The 9863-nt window shown below is 44.4% G+C and overlaps 1 long non-coding RNA gene across 1 annotated transcript; it reads left to right on the top strand.

Moving 5' to 3' along the window:
* The first annotated feature begins 1729 nt into the window (after positions 1 to 1729).
* LOC144138646 (uncharacterized) lies at positions 1730 to 9636 on the top strand. Its single transcript, XR_013315922.1, has 3 exons — positions 1730 to 2377; positions 3885 to 4154; positions 8058 to 9636. It is a non-coding gene; the product is annotated as an uncharacterized LOC144138646 (long non-coding RNA).
* Positions 9637 to 9863: the final 227 nt, after the last annotated feature.

Raw genomic sequence — 9863 nt, 5'->3', positions numbered from 1 at the left:
CTAGACGTCAACGTTTGTGTTCTGAATTTTCCCTTCAGTAAGTAACAGTCAGACGGACGATAACATAACTATGTGAAGATATGCTTTGGCTCATACCACGGCAAGCGCAATCGTTTGTGGCTGCAGCCTCGGTTGCTCTTCGTCCACAACAAACTGAATCGGCTGTACAGCTTTCTTCGAGGGCGTGTATGCAGGGGTTCTATCTTCCTTTTTTGCGCAGGCCGACGGGGGCGGTCGTGTAAAATCATTTTCGCTCGTCGCTGCCGTAGGGTTGCCACCTTCCTGGTTTTGGACCGGCCCGACCGGTTTTTTAAACAGCGGGCCGGTTGCCGGTCCATATCTAAAACCAGCCGTCATCAGCCGGTTTTTTGGCTTTTGTGCCGTGATTATGCCCGTTTTGGCGTTTTATAAGCGTCAATTCAACAACTAAGACGATAAATACGTGTCGACAAGCATAGGCGTGCGCACAGGGGGGGCAGGGGGGGCGGCCGCCCCCCCTAATCATCTGAAGGGGGCGCCAAATTTGCCCCATGCCTTGCCGATGTAACACATGAAAGTAAAATTTCTGCTCAGAAATATTTTGTGTGTGTTGCAATTCCATCATATTGAAATAAAAATTTTATAACCATCCCTCTTTGCACTGCGTTCGCACCGCAAGGCCTTCAGTGAGAAGAGGTCGGGAGTTGCTCTGGGGGGGGGGGCGGGGGAGGGGGGGGGGGGGCGCAGCGGTAAGACTTTGCTCCCCCAAATTGAGAACTCTGCGCACGCCTATGTCGACAAGCTGCGCAAAGACACGCGAGCAGAGAAAATACGCGGGCGAGCGCGCTGCCTCAGATGGAGGGGGACCTAAGGGAAGAACAAAATAACGAAATTCTACCGCCGCGGTCAGCAATTGCGGTTACTTTTCAGTGAAGCACATGCAGAGCGATTAACCAAGCTCTCAATCACTTTCAGTACAAAAGTTATGTTGATTTCTCTCTAAGAAAACACTACAATAAATGGCACTGCATGTTAAAAAACATGGCGTCTTTTTTCAACACAATCCCCCCCCCCCCCCCCCCGAAGGCCCGTTTTTTTTTTCGGGGAAAGTTTGTAACCCTACGCTGCTGTTCTGCCTACCTGCTTGCTGTACCTATTACGTCGCCGCCACCGCAAATCCCCACTTGTTACAAACTCAGAGGTTTTCGCACTGTTAGCAGTCGTTTTACACGATGGGTTTGATGCGCCTGACATGCCAGGAGTGACATCGCTTGTAGTATTAGAGCGACGTTGCTTGTCTGCAAGACGGTGCCGGTCAAACAAGCGTTATCAACGCCATAATTCTAACGGCACATTCCATTTATTTCGTGGCTGCCGTGGCTTGCGCAGAAAAGGTCGGGTTGACTGCGATACCTTTTCTTGAGTCAAATAATGGAGCTTTGGCTCAATCGCTTGCAGCGCTAGCAATGCGGCCTCGTCTGCAAGACCGGTGCGTGAGAAACAAGCGTTAGGACAGCCAGAATTTCAAAAATGCAGCATAAACTAGACCATCGTTAAAGGAGGCGATGACTAGACACAAGCAACAATATTCGTTGACAACTTACGTAAGTATAGAGTTGTTTTAAGCGCCGCGAACACCGCCCGCCGACATAGCTGTTTGTTAACGCGTCCGTTTACTGTTTTGTAGGTCAATGGTTCGATTCCTCGTCGAGCGTTTTTTTTTTTTTTTTTTTTTTTTTTTTACGTGAGGGTTTTATTAGCTCCTTTTTTAACGACCAGGGTAAGCACCTGTTCCTTGCTTTCTATCACGCCGACATTTACCGCCCTCTTCCTAAACCCAAAGTAGCTCGTTTTCTCGCACGTTCTCTCTTGAGAAGCCCGCCGTGAAAACAAAACCAAAACAAACGTCAAACCTCTTTACAATATCAGTATATATGTCAAGTACTTTATGTGTATTCACTTTTTGTGTTTAAAAACCTTAAATTTAAGTTATAAACACATTTCAGACTTTGAAAGCAGAAAGATAATTACCAACATTACAGTAGTAACACAATTTTCGTCAAACGTAGAGGTGCTGTATTTGAAGTCTGGCAACTATCTCTCACTTTTGTGTGTGTTTTTTCATGGCGTTTTGTGCCGAGTGGTTGGTGGCGTAATTTAATCTGTTTTATCTATTTCAAGCTTAAATCATAGTTATAGAAGCTTTATGGGTGATGTCTACCCTTCTAACCTACGCGTGTGTTGAACATGGGGACCCCGGAAGAACGATCATCGCCGGATAAAATACTGCGCGGCAAAAGTGGATGACATTGCATCAGAACAAAGCGTGTTCGTGTGTCCGCGAGATGAAGACGACAGTGAAGGAGAATTTTACGTTGGAAACATCGTTTTTGCTCGGGTAAGTACGCATTTTTATTATTCTGTATTTGGTTGGAACGAGTTCTGGTGTTTATGGGTCAGTAATTCGCTAGACCCCCATCTCGTTTGCTCTGAGAGCCTACGTGAGTTAGTATACTTGTTTGGCGCCCAGTCCACCGTTTCCGCAGAAGTCAGCATCAATTTACGCTGAAGCTAGACCTTGGCTACGATGCTCGCGCTATGGTACACGGCTGCTAATAATTTCACATCACGCAAGGCTCTTTAACACCGGGGCGTTTGTTTATGTGTCTCTCAAACAGTGCCTTTGCGGTTGCAGATCGCAGTCGCAATTTCGCGTGAGTGGCACAACGCTGTGATTAGTCCTCCCTCGTGAATACCCGCGGTATACCAAGAAATAACATGAACAGGAGGTTCCCTGGAAGTGCATGTGAAAACGCGTACACGTGATTCCATGGCTGGCGTCTCCCCCCCCTTTCACGAATTCCGTGCAGTGCGCTTCGCAGCTATTGCGCTCGCGAGACCGGCGACCGTACGCCTCGCGGTCTTCGGGCCGCGATATGTGTGCTGTTCTCGTGAAGCTCGACAACAGCGAAATTGCCGTACTCGCTCGCCAACGCGCCCCGACAGCGTACGCGTCGACCGGGTGCTGACGGAGTTGTGCTGGAAGAAAAGCAGGCAAGAGATGAGGGCGCACGAGGTGTAGTTAAACATGAAAATTTACAAAGTGCAAGGTGGAGAAAATAGTATGCAAGGGCCGGAAACGGTGAGAGAGTTCGGGCCGCGCGCCAGCGAGCGAGTGCGGTAATTTACGTTGCCGAGTTTCACGAGTCCGGCACGAATATGACGACGCCCGTCTGAGAGTTCATAGAGGTATAGAATTCACATACGTGCAAATTGAAGGTGAAATGCGCGCATGTGGCCTCGCAGGGAGTTAGCATAGTCTCGGGGTAGTGGGGGAGATTTCACAACGCCTACGAGGCGCCTGCCGATTCTGTCAGAGTAGCTCTCGGGAAGTCTGGGGCTTGATATCAGAGGCATATGTATTGTTTAAATTAGTGCAGAAAATTGAGCCAATTCGCAAGTTCTCATTTTCGCAAAACCGCAGGCCATACAGAGACTAACAAGAAAGCTGTAGGCACTCACTCAACTCGATTTATATTGGAGAATTGAACGTGCAGATACAAGTCAGACATTGAAATGGAGGAGCCTCAACTATCACACACCAGTTCCGATTGAAAGCAAGGGATACAGATGAGCTGCTAGCATGCGTTCCATGCAAATTAGCTCAGTAGCTAGCTTTGCATATATCATGCATACCCCACTCACAGTACCTGCGGGTCTAATAAATACATTCTTACTGTGACCTAAATTTCACTTGGGGTGCTCCGGGAATGTTCTTGTTAGTGCCTTGGAGGTTACTGTCTTTAAACGATTAAAAATCTACTTGATGTAAGCATTCGTGCTTTGTGTGTGCTCTTCTTGTATTTCAACAAGTGTCAGCACACTCACAGATTATGCACCTGCAGGTGCTGCTGCTGGCTGTCCTGGGTCAGCTGCCTTCCAGTCCAGTTTCAAAGGCTTTGCCAGGGCCTCCCTTGGCCAACCGACACTGCACCTGCTGTACCCAAGTACTGCCTGGCCTTTCGTTGGTGCTCCGTACGCTTTGCCGCCAGGAATGGTCATTCATCCATCATCTGGCCGCTTGGACCACCCGTTCAGAAGTCAGCGCATTTGCTCGACACATCGTTCCAGGCACTGCTGCCATATCGGTGCACCCACCGATTATGTATTTTCAGGTTAGTTATTGCATGTTGTGGAACTTGCCATGATGTATACCTGTTAGCAGTGCTGTGGCCTCTGATTATTTGAAACATTTTCATGAAGCAGTGCTGTGCATATGGAGCGTGTCATTGCTTAGCAGAGATATTGAAGAGAATCTGGGGCTGACGACTAAAGGGCAAGAAGAGAAATTGAACTGACTTTGAAGCAAGTATTCGTATGTAATCAAGCCAAGCAAACATTTAGGATCTTTCGATATGGTTTTAAACTTGCAATACAAACAGATCATACTGGTAAAAATCATACTATACCGAAAAGTACATCCCGCAGTCTGTAGAATTCTGACAGCGCTTTTTTCGCAGTCTCTCATGACAGGCACTAATCTCAATGGTTGGAAGATAGTCGAGGTAGCACCAGTCTTTAAATCAGGAGACGGTACTTCACCATTAAATTTCCCTAACAAGCACCATATGCAAGGTCAGGAAACATTTCATCCACTCTCAGGTCGCTAATTATTTATAAAATCACAATATCACATTCGAGTATCACCACAATTTTCACAAGGGTTACTTGAGAAACACAACTTTCAGGATTTGTTCATGATCTACATTGATCCATTGACACAGGCTTACAAACTGCGGTAGGTTTTCTCGATTTTTCTAAAGCATTCAATCGCATTGCACACCACAGACTACTTCTCAAACTTCACCCTAATGTCCTCACTTGAGCAAAAGATTTTCATTCTTCTCAAATGCAGTTTACTTCTAATAACTATATCCTTCTTTTGCTCGTGCCACTTTGTTGTCCCCCCAGGCAGGTTGCTTGGTCTATCTTCCATGTTGCATATCCTCCCATGTAGGTCTATTTGCAGATGATGTTGTAATTTATCACACAATTTCTTTCAACTACTACCGTCAATGCTTTCAATCTGATCTTAACACAATTAACTCCTGGTGCTGCAAATGGCTAATGTCGCTTATCCAGGGGTGAGACAGCTGCGCATATTGCGCAGTTTTGATACAAAGTTGTTTTCCTGCGCCAGGCTGCTCCAAAAGCTTGAAAATCGGAAAAATTGCGCCAAACTGCTCCAAAACAGTATGAGAGCCAAGGATTTGAACGCTCCCGTGAGTTTCAGTGGGCGAAAATGCTTTCTGACGGCATAATTTTTCAGCACCCCTAAGGTGATGGTGTTTGTAAAAGTTTAATTTATTGATCAATCAATAAAAAACGCATAAAATTGTCCCAGAAAGTTTTTTCGAAAGCGACAATGTCGTGGTGCACATGTTATATTCTGTACATTTTTAAAGCTTTTCCATCGAAAACCATCGCAAAGTCCTATATAAAAATACTAATGTTTACTGAGGCGACAAAACTTGTTCAAGCTGATGAAAAAACGGCAATTTTTGGAGCGCCATATCTCCGGAACGACATCACTGGGCGCCGCATTGGAAAACATGATCGGCGGGCGAAGCAGTTACTCGTGGTTCAGGCTAGTTCACTCTAGGTCAGGCAGAGTGCTATTTGAAGATTTCTACCGTGGTTTCGGTTATGGGGGTGGATACATTTAGTTGTTTGATCTGTTACGGGAAGTTGCGCCGCTCGGAAGACTGAGTTCATCAAAAACAATGCGGTGCCCGCGAATTTGCCATGTTTCGGCCTTGAGTGTGAGGCGCCGTGCGTGCCTGAAGTGAAATTTCAGACTTATTGCGGTGTTATGAAACGCTGTTATTGCTGCCTTTGACAGCGAGCTTCCTCTGGTACAAGGAATACAAGGACTCTGGTAGAACATACTTTATCGAAAGGCTATTTCAGTGTTATTTACGTTCAAAACCGATGAAAAAGTGCACTCCCCCCCCTCTCGATTTGCCAAAAATTTGAATTTTTAGGCACATAAGCTGACATAATAAATGTCGTTCACTGCTCCAAATCAAGGTTCTTCTGCTCCAAAATCGAGATTTCGCTGCTCCAAAAACTGCTCCCAAATCGGATTCAGCTGTCTCACCCCTGCTTATCTCTAAAACAAAGTGCATGACTTTAACGGTGGCAAGTCCCGGATTGTAAATACTTACTTCATTAACAACAGCCTGATACCTCTTGAGACAAAGGTGTTTTGGTAGGCCGGTAGGGGAGGGGGGATTGCATGGTGGACTTCAAAAGGTACATCGATTGGGAAAATAAGACGTGTGATTAATATTTTCATTTGCACTCCAAAACTCGCTTTATTTCATATGTTTAACCCACTGCCGTGGCAAGGGTGGTGTGCTGTGGAGGCGAATGTCGGTTAGATACCGCTTGGTGTAGCCGCTTTTCAGATGGAGGCAACACGTAAAGACGCCCATGTTTGGAGATTTCGATGCGCACAAAAATACCCAGATGGTCAAAATTAATGCGAAGCCTTCCCCTACAGTGCTCCCCATATCCCAAGTGTAGCTTTGGCGTGTTAAACCACCGTTTTTTTTTTCATGTTTTTGGTATAGTACCAGCTGCTGTAGCAGGTGCAACTTAAAGGTAAAATTATACATAATGTTTCCAAGAGCTAAATATAAAGGCCATATTGAAGTGCGTTTATGGGTCTATCTCATAGCAGTAGTGAAAGGTTATATACTCTGGTGCAGGTTAAGAACGCCAATGGCTCATGTGGTGTAGTCCAGTGTTTGACGGAATGCCGTGTAGGCAGGTAAAAGCATTATTGCAGTGATGAAACGTAGGTCACTGACCAAGTCAAGAAAGCCATTTAACGGTTTGTTGCTTGTTCACGGTGAGCATGTGTCGTGGAAAACGAAGCTATATATTGGGCATTACGCGGCGCAATGAGTTTGCATAGATATGGTGCAGATTGCCATCCATTATGTTGATAATGTTGGGCGTCGTCTGAACAATGAGGGACTCGAGCAGTAATCGAGAAGATAGATTGCACTCAGTTGTCAGTAATTTTGTCTTGTTCCAGTCGACCACGTGTCCCGTCCTCTCACGGTGCTCTGCCAGTGGACTTGTTTTTGCATGGCCCTTGTTCACTTCGTTCCAGTGCTGCATTAATCTTCTGTGCAGATTGCCCGTTTCGCCAATGTACACTGATTTGCATTCAGCGCATGGAATCTAATAAACAATACCCGGAAGCTTGGAGCGTGAGAGGGGGTCTCTCACGCTGACAATGTCAGAACGCAGCTTGTAGTGGGCACATGCACAATGTATGCACTGCGTGTCTTGAAAATGTGTGCGAGAGTTTCACCGATGTGTGGAACGTAGGTAATTGCTGCACGTTTTGATGCAGTCGTTGTCCTGAATATAATGCCTAAAGCATTATATTCAGAAAGAAGCGAAGAGGGCGACTAGCAAGAATCCACATTGACATTAGCAGGCAGAAGCGTCCACAAGGCCTGTGTCAAAACGTGCTGCAATTCTCGTCCTACACATCAATCAAACTTTCGCACGCATTTTCAAGAAACACATTGTGCACATCGTGCAGGTGCCCACTAGCAAGCTATGTTCTGACATTGTCAGCGTGAAAGACCCCCTCTCACGCTTCAAGCTTCCAGGTGTTGTTTATGTTTTGAACAAAAAAAGTGCCATTTAAACGTGACACCTCCTTCCTTGCCGATTTCTGATGCCTGATTGTTCAGTTTGTGGGGATACGTTTAGCAGATTGCTCACATGTCTAACCTGTATTTGTGCTTGAGCAGTCAAACGCTGATGTTAGCAGTGAAGTAGGTGAAAATTGTAGTTTGATTGTAGTTGTGTGCAGATTACCTACATTGTGTTAATTCGTCGAAAAGCAAAATTGAGGTAACCCTGCTAACTGTTCCGCATTGCAGCATTTTATTATGCGAACGTTAAGGAGTTCAGCTGCTTGTTAAAGGTGAAATAAACAGTGGTACAAAAAGAAGAGCATCTACTAAACAGAAATATCTTCACAATCGCAGGATGCCAACGGTCCGCCTACCAACTTGTGTCCTGCATCGTTTCTGCTGGCTGGAGCGGTTCATGGAGCATTTTCCAGCTTCTCAAAGTTTGTGGTCAAGCGCTCCTCCAAGTGAAAGATGCCGCAGAGGGATCTTTTGTTTTAATGCCACAATTTCACGTGCTCAGCAGCAAATTTACTCGTAAGGCTTTTTAAATATTCATCACCCAAGAGGGCATGTTACCTTCGTCTTCGGTGGAATGTGTCTGCACTCAGGTTATTTGTGACAGAAACAAGTGGACCACGTCATGAGAGTCATTGAGGCCTTGTTGATTGTGCATGCTTCTGAAATGACATTTTCATTAAGCTGAATACTTTCCACATATTACGATTTGTGAACAAATTATGGTAAAAGTCATGATTAGTTGTACTACACTGCAGGAAGGAAATGCCAACATACGTTTTAAGCACCTCTGATATTTCAGATCGTTGGCTGGTGAGCAATAAAACAAAACTGAAATTTTTTAAAAGTAAAATCAAATATTCGTTGTCACCAGTGCATGACCATAGTAAAAGCTATCTAGTCACCAAATTTAGAATTAGACACGAAATGCCAAGAAAAATAGGGAAATAAACTAGACAGCTGGCTACAATAAACCAATTCGTAAAATTCCTCAATGTCTATCAAGTGATGATTCAGGCGGGTTAGTTAAGATGTCAGTGGGTTTACACACCCAACTTGCAGGGAAGCACATGAGCTCCCAATATTAACATGTTTTTAGTGAAGACCGTCTTCCTTCATTAAGCTGCTTTGCACATTGATGCCAGTCTGATAAATGTCCTGAATTTTTGTTATGATCAATCTTTGTATGGGAACCATATATTTTTATATGATGTCGCTGTGTATTTCTGAAACTGTATCTAGTCACTAATTCCAATTTGTCGTGGTCAGGTTTTTTCAACTAATAAGTAGCTTTTTTAACAATTATGGTATATTTTGTGTGCCTAAAGGAATGCCTCATTGCATGTTTAGCCTATGTAGTGTTGAAAGCGGACATTTTGCTTCAAAGTGGAATGTCGGGCTAGCAACAAGGTACTTCGCGTGCTGCTCACTTTCATTCATGCCATTATTTTTTATATTATCATTTAAAATTAAAAGCCAACCAATTTGCTGTCGTTTTAATTTTGTCACCTACTTTATACTTTCTTTTTTTTTCAACTTTGTGTAAGGATTGACTATCCATATTTTTCTGATACCAAGGCGTTGGACTGGGCTAGCTGGTACATGTTTGAATGGATGAAAAACCATAGGAAAACCCAGGACACAGAAGAGAACGACGGGACAAACTTGTGCCGTCATTCTGTTTTAACTGTTTCCTGTGTTTACCACTGGTTTTTTATGCATTCAAACATTTTTTATGAGTTTGTTGAACAGTGATTAGTTTAGGTGTGTTCAAACAATTGTTGGCTGCGAAGGCTCCCTGTAGCATTTGTATAAGTGCTCTCTGCTTTTTTTTTTGAGCCAATACCCCACCACCAGTCTTCATGAGGTGGTCTTTTGTAGAAATAAGTTGAAATAAATATTTGTTTGCATTGCTTTACATGTTTTGAAAGAATTTCTTGTTCATTCTTGTTTCATTCAACCCCGTTTCAGAATCCTGCTTAAGGCATTTCCTCTGTTATTTTTTTTCAGAACCAGGAAGGGTGCTCATCCTCGGTTCTTGCTGAAGCAGCAGTATTCATACTTCACACGTGAGCACTGAACACACAGTAATTATGGTATGAAACATTCTACCAGTATAAGCCTGCTTTGTAGACGTCATTGTAG

The sequence above is a fragment of the Haemaphysalis longicornis genome, unplaced genomic scaffold (assembly GCF_048455015.1).
Source record: "Haemaphysalis longicornis isolate Haplotype H1 unplaced genomic scaffold, Haemaphysalis longicornis Haplotype H1 scaffold_1, whole genome shotgun sequence".
Classification (NCBI taxonomy): Eukaryota; Metazoa; Arthropoda; class Arachnida; order Ixodida; family Ixodidae; genus Haemaphysalis; species Haemaphysalis longicornis.
Note: the sequence above shows the minus strand (reverse complement) of the source record. Positions and strands in the feature narration are given on the sequence as shown.